The sequence below is a fragment of the Passer domesticus genome, chromosome 17, assembly GCF_036417665.1.
Source record: "Passer domesticus isolate bPasDom1 chromosome 17, bPasDom1.hap1, whole genome shotgun sequence".
Taxonomy (NCBI): domain Eukaryota; kingdom Metazoa; phylum Chordata; class Aves; order Passeriformes; family Passeridae; genus Passer; species Passer domesticus.
The window spans coordinates 10021032-10033063 of NC_087490.1; the positions used below are offsets into that span (position 1 = coordinate 10021032).

The 12032-nt window shown below is 51.1% G+C and overlaps 1 protein-coding gene across 1 annotated transcript in view; it reads left to right on the forward strand.

The window, feature by feature from the left end:
- The first annotated feature begins 1109 nt into the window (after positions 1-1109).
- Positions 1110-12032, forward strand: part of CORO1C (coronin 1C) — a 39163-nt gene continuing 28240 nt past the window's right edge. Inside the window, exon 1 of the mRNA XM_064392461.1 lies at positions 1110-1247. The gene's annotated coding sequence lies outside the window, so the exon portion shown is untranslated. The remainder of the gene's footprint in view (positions 1248-12032) is intronic.

Sequence of the window (12032 nt, forward strand, 5' to 3'; positions counted from 1 at the left end):
ACCCGTGTGCAAAGTGTCACCCGTGTGCAGCCAGGTGTGTGTGCAAAGTGTCACCCGTGTGCAGCCAGGTGTGTGTGCAGTGTCACCTGTGTGCAAAGTGTCACCCGTGTGCAGCCAGGTGTGTGTGCAAAGTGTCACCCGTGTGCAAAGTGTCACCCGTGTGCAGCCAGGTGTGTGTGCAAAGTGCCTGACCTGTCACACACATACAAACCTCACACCTCAAAGCGCAACATGCCCAAATTGCCTTTTCCACAGTGCAATGGGGAGAACTTCGGGTTTCAAACCTCTGCCACGGGTGTCTCGTTGGAGTGTGGCTCTTACCGGGGGTCAAACTCTGTAGTCTTTAGCAGGGGCTTTTGTCACTGGCCTTTTTTCACCACAGCCACTGTGATTTGGTGTGACAGCGTGAGGTGACGCGGTTGTTTTCTTGTGGAGCTGCTGGTTCTCCTCAGCGTTGCCTCTGAGGACAGCAGGCTCATCTCACCCCTCAGGGCAGACACGACCGGTCCCTCAGGGAGGACATGACCGTTCCCTCAGGGCAGACACAGCCGGTCCCTCAGGGAGGACATCCTCAGAGAGGACATGATCGGTCCCCTCAGGGAGGACATGATCGGATAACCGTTCCCTCAGGGAGGACATGACCAGTCCCTCAGGGAGGACAAAATCGTTCCCTCAGGGAGGACATGACCGGTCCCTCAGGGAGGACACAATCGGTCCCTCAGGGAGGACACAATCGGTCCCTCAGGGATGAAACGATCCGTGTCTCAGGGATGACATGATCGATCCCTCAGGCACAAGATGACTGATCCCCAGGGACATGACCGCTCCCTCGGAGCGGACAGGACTGGCCCACAGGGAGGTCATGGCCGGTCCCCAGCGCGGGCACGATCGACCCCTCAGGTCCCTCACGACCTCCCGCCCCCCACTCGCCGCTGAGGGGCGGCGGGGCGGGGCCCGAGAGCGCGCGACAGCGCGTGGTGGGGAGAGCCGCGCGGCCATTGGCTGACCGAGCCGTCACTCACCACCTCGACCCCGCCCTCACCGGCAGCGGCTTGAACGGGCGGGGTCAGCCCGGAGGGGGCGTGTCCTTTTATGGGCGTGGTCATGGAGGGGGCGGGCCCCGCGGCCGCTCTGCCCCGCCCCGCCCCGCGGCGCTCAGTCGGGCGGCGGCGGCGGGCGGAGGAGGAGGCGGAGGCGGCGGCTCCGCCGGGCTGAGGAGCGGACGCGGGAGGCGGCTCGGGATCGCGGTGCGGCTCGGGGGCGGCTCGGGCGAGCGGGGCGAACCGGGTAGCGCCGGCGAGCGGGGCTGCGGCAGGGCGGGCGGCGCGGTGCCCGCGGGAGGGCGGCGGGCAGGGCGGGGGTCCGGCCGGGCGGGCCCTTCCCGCGCGGGGCCGCCGAGCCCTCCGTGAGGCGGCGGCCGCTGTCAGCGCGGGGCCCGCGGCGGCAGCGCCCTCCCCGCACCGCCTCGGCCCCGGCCGCTCCCCGCTCCCTCCTTATTAGGCAGCGGCGCGGGGTCGCCGCCGCATCCGCATCCGGCCGGGGCCGCCGGGCAGGGCAAGCCCGGGGCGGGGCGGCGGCGCCGGGCGCTCCCGCCGCGCACCTGATGCCGCGGCGGGGACAGCGCTGGGGGGCTTTTGTTCGGCACGTTTTCCCTTTTTTTTTTTTTTTTTTCCACCCAGCGATGCAGCAGCCGCTCGGTGCCACCGGCGTGTGCCGCCCCCGGAGCGCCCGTCCCCGCCGTGCACCGTGGCAGAGGACAAAAGATGAGCGCCCTGGTGGGGGTTGAGTTTGGGGTTATTTTTCGGAGGTTCCTGTGGAGCAGGTCCTTGTCATGGCGGTATCAGGGGCTCTTTCGAGGCCGTGCAGATGTGTGGACTCCTGGGCTGTGTGACATGTCATTGAATCACCAGGGGATCCCGGAATGGTTTGGGTTGGGATGGACCTTAAGGAGCATCTCATCCTTCCCTTTGCCGTGGGCAGATGTCCCTGGGCTTTGTTTTCCTATGCAGGGAGCCACGTTGTTTAAGAGTGATATGCCAAAGGCTGAAATTTAAAGGCTGGTCCATAGCTGTGCTTTATGAAATTCCCACTGATTCCATTAACAGCACGAGGGAAGATCTTGGACACATGGGCAGGTGTCCAACACCACCACACAGAGGTTCAGCTGTAGGACACCGCGATGCCTTAACTGACTGATTGCACAGGAGGCAGCTCTGAAAAAAAGCAGAAAATAAAACAAGGCAGTGAAAGGTGCCAGGAAACAAAAGTGAGCCCGATGGAAGCAGTTTTATTGTTGAAGATAAGTGAGCTGCGTTAGGGCCAGGGTTTTTTTAGCAGCTGGAGTTGGTCTGAGCACGTCTGTTCGTGCAGATGTGCGTGGGGATTACTGGAGCGAGACCAAGGACGGTGGCAAAATCAGAGAGGGATGTTCTGAGCACACCAGGCTGCGGCTGATTTTTCAGCCCGCTGCTGAAATTCCCGATTTTGTTTTCATTTTAGGCCAGGCTGTTCCCAAATTACCTGGTGCCATCCTCTCCCTCTGTGTGCCTCCGTGGCACGCGCGAGGGAAGCTCTGGAGTGTGGGAAAATGGTGTGAACTGGCACAGCATGTCCTGGGAGAAGCGTGTTTGGATGTGGGGAAGGCAGCGGGTGTCGTGTGCGGGAGGCAGGAGAGGGTTTATTCCATTTTCATTTGAATAACGAGCATTGAATCATCTTTTCTGCTCAAGGGGGGCGAAAAATCCAGATGGCTGTGTGCTTGCAGGAAGGTTTTATTGCAGCTAATAGTGGTGTTTGCTAAGGGCTGTGTACACAAAGGTAGAAGATCAAATACTTTTGTGGCAATGCCTGTTTATTTTGGGTATATGTATGTTTTTCTGTGTTTTCAGTAGCCCCAGTAAGACCTGACACACTCGGGGACACGTCAGGCAGCATTTGCTTGGTGTTTGTTTCAGTACAGCACTTCATAATAGTAATTTTTCAATGGTCACTTGTAGCCTTTTATCCAGATTGCTTTAATCAGCATTTGTGTTCTCTGTTGGCATTGCTCTGTCTTCTCCTGAGCTGTCTTTTCAAACATCATTGGATTTTTTCAAGTGAAATCTTCATGCTTATTGCATCTGTCACTTCTGGGATTCACTCCAAGCGAAAGGCAGGGATTCAGTTTAATGGCAGTGAGGAGGAATGTGCAGAAGGGGGAAATATCAGCTTTTCTCTGGGTGATGCAGCACTGGGTGCCCAGCTCTGCCCTCGGTGACATCGTGGTGGCCACGTCCAACATTTGACTTAGATGGCTCATTTGTGATGGGGAGGGAGTTTATGCTCCTGGGTTTCATTTGGTGATTGATTCTGAGGAATATCCCTGGGATGCCAACTTCCCATTCTGAAGACACGAGCAAAACACTTCCTGGCCTGAGTTTGCAGCTCGGTGAGGTCATCAGTGCACCACTCCCAGGGCCAGGAATGTCCTCTTGGGCAAGCTCACAGGCACATTTTCACTTGACTTTTAAAAGTCTGCGTTTGTTTGTTTTGATTTTGTTTTACTGAGCTTTTTGTGATAATCTCAGCCCTTCTCCGAGGATGTGTTGGAACAGAAACTCACTGAGGATTTGAAGTGCCCCAGTTTAAGCCTTTGCAGGGCATAGGAACAAGAATTCAATGTCTGTGCTCTCCTCTGGCTTGCTCCCTGTAGTCTCCCCCACTTAATATTTTTGGGCTGGCATATTCTGGTGGGTAACTCTGAAACTGGTGTGATTAGAAACTGCTTAGAGCTTCAGTTTAGGCAGCTCTGGAGCCATGTGTGAATAGTCAGGCTGCTGGTGGCTTGTGGCTGACAAGATGGGAGCTGCTGAGTTTTTGTCACATTCTGCACAGTTGCTGGTGGTCGTGAACACCAAGTTAAAAATGAAGCACACAAAGGTTTTGGGCTTAGCTGAGTGACTCAGGAAAGCAGCAGTGAAAGTTCATTTTTCTGGATGTGTTGGCTCCACCAGTATGGTTGGGAATTGTTTACTGGGCCCTTTCTTTTTATCTGTTCATAGGATTGCTTTGTTCTGCTTTTCCTCCTGTGAGTAACTGTGCAAAAAAATGGATTATTTGTTTCTTTTTGAGGTTATAATTGTTCAGTACATGACTTTTTGTGGCTTTTCTCATCTCAAACCACACACAGGCATGTGAAATACCAGCGTGACACAGAACTGCTCAGCTGCTCCCAGGTTCCATTGGCAGCTTTGCAGGGCTTGTCCTTGGAGGAGCAAATTGTCTGGAGAGGATCCTAATGGAATATCCCAGCCATTAGTTGTATCACCAGCCATTAGTTGTGTTTGTGGGGTTGTGTAGGGAATATAAATCCAGTCAGGATTAATGGCTGGAGATAATGATGTAGCTGGAAAGTAGAAGGTGGCTGTTGGTGTGACAAGTGGATAATTTTACTTTATTCCCCTCCCATGAAAATCCTGATGCCAGTAAGACAGGAGGGATCCCTTGGAGCAGACACCTCAAATGGAAGAGGATTTTGTGATGGAACATCCTGAAAACTTTAAAATCCTGCTCTGTAGGTCAGGAAATGGACAGAGAAATACTGAAAATGGCACCTCTTTTCAGTGCTGCTGCCCCCAAAGGGAAGAACCTGCAGGTTTTGAAGGTTTCTGATGTGCCCATGGTGGATAGAAGAGACCTCCTTGGTGTGGAAGTGACAAAATGTGGCCTTTTGGACCATTTCTCCTTTGTGCTGATGATTTAGAGGGAGAATCAAGGCAGAATCTAGGGAAAGGACAATTTCTTCAGCATGACCACTTTGCTTCTTCAACACCACAGGCTTTGTTGGTGATAACAATAAGTGATCTCTAATCTGCTTTTTGCTGAGCCTGTGGTGACGTTTGAGGTCTGGCTCTTGGTGGGAGAAGTTGCAGTGACTCTGCCATTGAGCTGGGCCTCTCAGCCCAGCATAATTAGGTTTGTCTTGTTTTCCTTTTTTAATAATTGAATTTGAAAGAGCAGTGGAAATAAACCAGTGGTGGGATCTGACTTAAAGTGATTAAAGCTCAGCCTGATGCTGGGATGAGCTCACAGCTCTCCTTGGAGTGTTGCTGAGCTGTGCTTGAGGCCAAATGTTCCCCTTAGGAAGGACCAGGGTTTCCCTGTGGTTTTCCAGATTTTGGCTGCCATCTATGTAGGAACAAGCACATAGGTAATAATTCTTCTGAGCTGAATATTAAGGCACATTTCTGTATTTTTAGCAGATGTGTCTGAGCAGGATTTCCTAAAACTCCATGGGAATGGTGTGCCTAAAACTACTCCTTGTTTGCATCCCTGTATGAACCTGGGCAGTGCACTGCACCTGCAGTTCCTGGTTTAAGAAATCCCTGGAAAATGGAGTTCAAATCACTCAGTTCTGAGTATTTGGAAATATGGGAACTTCCTCTCCCTCCCCCCTGATTCTGCATATAGTTGCCATAGAGACCGTGTTCCGGAGTCCTTGAAAATCCATTGTTTCTCCCAAATAAACATAAAAATCTGCAGCATTAAAGCAGCACATTTTGCATCATCCCATTCCTAAGCATTCCTTCATCAGGAACTGTTGTGACAGGACAAGGAGCAATGGACTCAAACTGAAAGAGGGGAAATTTGACTTAGATTTAAGGAAGAAATTCTTCCCTGTGAGGGTGGCAAGGCCCTGGCACGGGGTGCCCAGAGCAGCTGTGGCTGCCCCATCCCTGGAAGTGTCCAGGGCCAGGTTGGAGGGGCTTTGGAGCAACCTGGGAGCATGGAAGGTGTCCCTGCCCATGGCAGGAGCTGGAATGGGTTGGGCTTTAAGGTCCCTGCTAACCCAAACCAGTTTGTAAACCTGATGGGGACTTGACATTTCACAGTGTGCCAGATCTGGATGCTGGACAAACTGATAATGGGTGTAATTAGCAGCTCCAGGGATTAGCAGGCAGTAACAAATTCAATCCTTGGGAAGCAGCGTGTCCCTTGGGAACTGGGCAAACTGGCCATGCTGGGCAGATGATGGCTTGATAGGGAAGATTGTCATCAGCAAAGCCTCAATGCTCAGGCACCTGCTCAGGGCTGGAATTACCTCCTGGAGTTGCTTTTTTTCTCCCCTTTTCACTTTAAATACTTAAAAAGCCCTCATGGTTTGTTGCTTCCTGCTGGAATCTGGATCCTCCAGCTGACTCAGGGTGTCTGCTTGGCATTTCCTTGGCATTTTTCATCATACCTGTGTGAAGCAGATTGGTATCCTTCCTTCCAAGCTGGGAATGTGAGGTGACACGTTTTACTCAGGCTCTGGCAGGTCCTAGGCTGGGAATACTTTTAGCACCTACTACTTGTAGCATGTACTACTAAGTGGAGTTGTTTTACACATGCTTCAGGTATTTGCCCCAGCACACATGGTGGGATGTGTACATGTGGATAAATGACCACTGTTACACTTCTAATTTCTTCATTCCCTTCTGCAAAATCTTATATAATGATGCCATAGCTTGGAGGCTGGAGGCCCAAAGCTGTCTCATTCAGAACAGGAGGTGTATTGCATTTTCCTTAAGTTTTCAGTGATACTTTTTCAAGTTTATTTGAATTTTTGGATCTGCTGAGATCAGTTTGCAAGACAGGAGAGAATCCTGAGCCAACTTAGGCAAACACAAGTTGCCAGACATTCCTCTGCAATATATTCTGCTTTAGCACAGCCTGAAGGGTGGGCACAAAACTCTTCTAGCTCAGTGTTGCTCTGCTTCCAGCATCTTTTTCTTGGCCACTGCCAGGAAAATTGCTCCTTTCTGGAACAGTTTGTTCTGTGTGGTGTTTTAAGGTGCTGCTGTTTAAGGTGGGTGCCCCTGGTTAGGGTCAGGCTACCCTGGGGTTATCTCTCTGTTCTTCCCTTGGCTCCCTGATGTTTCTTTTGGGGGTAAAGGTTATCTTTTTGTTCTTTGTATCCCTGCTTTGCCACATCCATCTTCTGCTCTACTCAGGGTATTCTTAAGTGCTCTGCAAGCTCCCATAAAAACCAGCTGGGCTTATCTGGGTGTAATTCTGTTGTTTTGGCCGGGCTCCTCTGGAGCTGTGGAAATGCCACAGGGATTCCCAAAGGACTGGAAGTGTGGGCTGCACGTGCAGCAACGTGACTGTCAAACCAACAGGTAAGTAAAGCTTAAAGGTCATCAAGGCACAGGCTGTAATCCTTCACTGGAAACCAGTTCTCCAGCTGAGAGCAGCCAGCTGAAGGTGCAAGAATTCCCCAAGGAATCAGCCTTTGCCCAGTGGTGGGGTGGGTGTGATTCTCCCTGTCAGGGAAGCTCAGAGGTGGATGTGGGGCCATGGAGGTGTCAAGGACACAGGTAGGAATCTGAAATCTGTAAGTGAGAAAGGTGCTTTGTGTCACCCTTATGGTCTGACACCAGGCTGTGCCCCCTCACTGTCGTCCCATGACAGGTCAGTGAGAAAGAACACCTGTAGGACAGAGGAAATGTGTTTGAACTTGGAAACCTCTGCTAAAAACAGTTGTTTGGGGGGCTGTAATTGGCACCATGAGGCAGGGATTTAAAATCAAGTTAGCAGATTAAACTATCTGGATTTGAGTTTCAGCCTCCTCCCTCCCCCAGCCCTGATTTCAAATTGCACGTTATGGAAACAGGACGGAATGACAATGGTGCTCTTGGAATTATAGGCTGCTTGGCCAGAAGAGCTGGCAGGACAGCAAATGGAAATGTGGAGAAACACACGCCAGTTCCAACTGGGAGCACTGAGATTCATTTTGCAGCTTGTTTGTACTGCATTAAAACCCGAGATGTTGGCATTGTGCGGCCCCAACCTCCCACGTCCTGGGGTGAGGATGTTGTCTTGTCTTTGACAATTCACCATTGTTGGGGTTATTTTGAGAACATTAAAAGCAGTTCAGTGTGGGGGCCTCACCTGTTGGGTGGGTGTTGTTGAGAAGTGGAAGAAGGTGCTACTCAGGATGTGCCAGCCAAGCTCATTGTCACTTTTTGGAGCAGAGTGTGTCCACTCAGAATTCCAGTGTGATGGACCACACTGTGCTGTACCTCCAGCCTACCCGAGATGTTCTCCAGGACTCCAGCCCATCCTGTGTGCTCTTACAGCAGGAGGTGTGGTGTTATCCACGAGGTGCTGCCACTGCTCTTGGTCATCCTGCAGCTCCCAGGTCACACTCCCCAAGGCAGCTCCGCTTCTCCGCGGGCTCCCGGCGGGGCTGGGAGCTGTGCTGGGTCCAGCAGAGCTCAGAGCCACTGTGGTCAGGCCAGGTCATGTGGAGAACACTGCTCCTCGCTTGGTCAGTCTGACTCACTCTTGGCCAGGCTCTTTGGGAGCCTTGCTTGTGCTGATCTGCTGTTTCTGCCTTATTCTGGAGTTGGAGGAATTTGTGTCCCAGTTAATTTGGTGTTTGGAGCAGAGGGTGCTGCAGGTCCTGGTTCCCTGTTGGTGCAGTGCTCTAGGAGAACTGGGACCTGCAGCCTTTTTATCTGTGAGACTGTTTATCTCTTAAAACACCTTTAATGTTTAGAATTTTTTCCTATGGATGCCAAGGGATGTTGCAATTGAGGAATGAAAACCAGCTTATCTATTCCTCTGGGGATTGGGCTGGAGCCCCTCTGCTCTGGAGCCAGGCTGGGAGAGCTGGGGGTGCTCCTCTGGAGAAGAAAAGGCTCCAGGGAGATCTTAGAGCCCCTTCCAGTGCCTAAAGGAGCTCTAGGAGAGCTGGAGAGGGACTTTGGACAAGGGACAACACCTTTTCTGTTAGAAAAAGGTGCTTGCTTGGTTGGTTGGGAATGCTGGGATCTGGTGGTGATTTAGTGAGAATTTCATGAAGCTGTGCTGGGGAATAGCTCTTTTTCTGTTCATAAGCGCCAACCTTTGCCCAAAAAAAAGAAAAGCCTCCAATGTATCTCAGGAATACAGTCTGGAAAATGCTGGCATGTAACCTTTGAGTGAGAGGAATCCGGCGGGCTGGGGCAGCAGCTCTGACCAGATTGCTACTTCCCTGTTAGCTCTGATAAGAGAACTAGGTCAGTGCTGGGGAGAAGCATTTTATCACTGGATTCCCTTGCTGGAATCCTGGGAGAGCCGTGCACTCCTGCTTGTGTTTCCCTTGGGATCACAGCGTGGTCTGGAGCCCTGTTCTGCCCCATGGGTGTCAGGAGCATCCCTGGGGCTGCTGGGTGTCTCTGGCTGCAGCTCCCAGGGCTGTTGTTCAGGATATTGCTCTGTCTCCTGCCAGTGGATGGGATACAGCGTGCAAAGAAGCTTCTCTGGTGTTTATTCCAGTGGAAAAGGAAGGATTTTTGGAGGGGATGATGTGAAAGGCCACGGCCTTCTGTGGTCGGCTGCTGGAGCAGAGGTGGGAGTGTGTGGGAGGCTTCCCTTTCCTTGTCCAGTAAAAAGCTTCTGTGGTGTCCAACCACTGTGCAACTGTCTGTGCTGGCAGCAAAAGCAGAAGCTGAAATGCAGGGATCACAGAGTCTTAGAATGGTTGGAAGGGACCTTAAAGCTCATCTCATTCCACCCTCTGCCGTGGGCAGGACACCTTCCATACTCCAGCTGGGATTTGAATGCACTGAGGCACCTGGAATGTTCAATCCCTGCTCTCCTAGCCCTGGATTTTGTTTGCTAATTGCCTTTATGAGGTTTTGTCCTGAGTTTTAATCCTTTATTTTTAGCTCCACTTTGCTCTCCTCTTTTCATTTTAATTCCCTTTTTTGTCCAGCCTATGTGAGGTGGGGCAGCTTTAGTTCCAGCTGACAGAGGATGCTCCAAAAGATACAAACCCAAAAGAAGAGGTTGTTTGGAGTTCTGCTGCTCCAGTGCAGCAGAACTCCCATTCCTGCTGGTGTCTCCCTTTGCTGGTTCCCCATCTCTCTATGGCTCCTGCTGAATTATTTCATGTAATGATTTTTGTGTGCATTCATTGCTCTGCCTTTCTGGTAGATGACACAGATTAAATGAAGCCAGACAACGCTCTCAGTTCGGGGTAATGACTTTAACTGGGCGTCCTTTTGTCACTGCAAATTATGGTCAGTGATGTAATGCTGGATGTGGAGATACAGTGACAGAGTGTGGGAGTGGTAAGATCATCCCAGAAGGGTTTGGCTTGGAAGGGAGCTTCAAGCTCATCTCATTCCACCTCCCTGCCACAGGCAGGGATACCTTCCACAACCAGGTGATTCCCCAAGAAGATGAATTATTTATCCCTGGAAATCCTGAAGTGAAAATAGCCCCAGGGGGGAGATGTGAGACGAGCACACACAGGTAAACCCTCAGGAAATAACGAGTCCTTGGTGATCCTGGGAGATTTGAGCTCTACAGGCACTTCTGACTCAAGAGTTCTTCATATTCTGAAGGTTTTCATATGATCATTTCAGGTTACAGCTCTGAAACCCAGAGTTGTATCAAGTGTTTCACAGGTTGCAGCCAACACCTTGCACTTCGTCCAGAACAGAAATTTCAGTTTATTCAAAGTTTGGGTTGTGTTACATTTTTGAATGTGCTGGACTCCCCAGTTGAGATATAATCAAATTCCCTGGTAGTTTGTGGTTTAGGTTCCCATCCCAAAATAGAATCTTGCCAGTGGTAGAACAGCTGGAAATTTCAGTATTAAGTTCATATTCCAGCTTTTTGTCTTTAAAATGAAGTGAAATCAGATGGCAAGGTCTTGCTCAACCTAGGCTCAAGTAACCAAAGACTGAAAATAATCTGCACACAAATATGATGTGTTTTGGAATTGTGACCATCTGTAGTAGTGTTCACCTTTGTTTTAAATAACTCTGAACAGCTGAAAACAACAGTTCTGTCAGCAATGGACTGGATATGGATTGATTGGAAAAGGGATACACAGAGGGACTGGAGTTGTGTTTAGAAGCACAGAAACTGCATCAAGGCATTCGTGCCTGTTCCCTTTTTCTGCTTTCATGTGAAGTTGTGGGGTGAACTGAACTTTTTGTGGCCATGTGACATTTTTTTTCCCCCACTTCCTTCTTTGCTCAAGTCTTGCAAGACTTCGAATCACGAGACTGAGTTCTTTGGTTCCAGGGATACTTGGAGAGGGAGATGAAGTTCTCCAGGAGCATGGAGTGACAGGACAGGGGGGAATGGGCTCAAACTGAACAAGGGTAGGTGGAGATGAGATATTAGGAGAAATTGTTCCCTGTGAGGGTGGTGAGGCCCACGGTGCCCAGAGAAGCTGTGGCTGCCCCATCCTTGGAAATGTCCAGGGCCAGGTTTGACATGGCTTGGAGCAACCTGGGCTAGTGGAAGTTGTCCCTGCTCATGGCAGGGGGTGAAACTGAGTGAGCTTTAATGCCCCTTTCAACTCAACCCAAACCTTTCTGGGATCTTATTATACTGATTCCACCTTGCTGGTGACAGTGGTGCAAGATTTCCCTGGAATAGGTGTGCAGCTGGACTGAGCCCAGGGCAGGCGTGTCCCTGGCCCTGTGGCTGGGCATGGCCCTGGGTCACTGAGAACCCCAGAGCTTGCACAGCCAAGGCTCTGGGGTGAAAAAATGCCAGAAGGGAGCAGTTAGAAAATAACCTGGAGGTCTCTGTGCCTTTTCTGAGTGGGTGCAGCTCTTTGCTCAGGAGCCATCCTTACCCTGAGGAGCACAAGGGGATGGAGGTGTTTTAATGGCCTCAAACCCTCTGAATGCCTCTGTCCTGCCTTCCAGAGTGGCTCTGTGCCTGATCTTCCATAGGATGTTCAAAGTGCTCCCAGGAAGGAATGAGCAGATTCCTTGTGGGCTTTTCTCTGGTGCTTATCTCCATGCTGGCCAAGTGCTCTGCAGATGTGGCTCAGCCCTGCTCCCAGAGGGTGTTCTCTCCATGCCAGGGGCAGCGTGGAACATCCATGGCATGTTTGGGTTTGGGATTATAACACACTTCCTAGATTTTTTTGGTAAAACCAGCTCTGAGCGCAGAGCTGGTTTGCTGATGAGGTTTTGCTGATGAGGCCCAAGTGGCTCAGCCCAGCTGAGGCCTCACAGTGATATTTGGGAATCCTCTGGGCTTTCCCATAGTGCAGT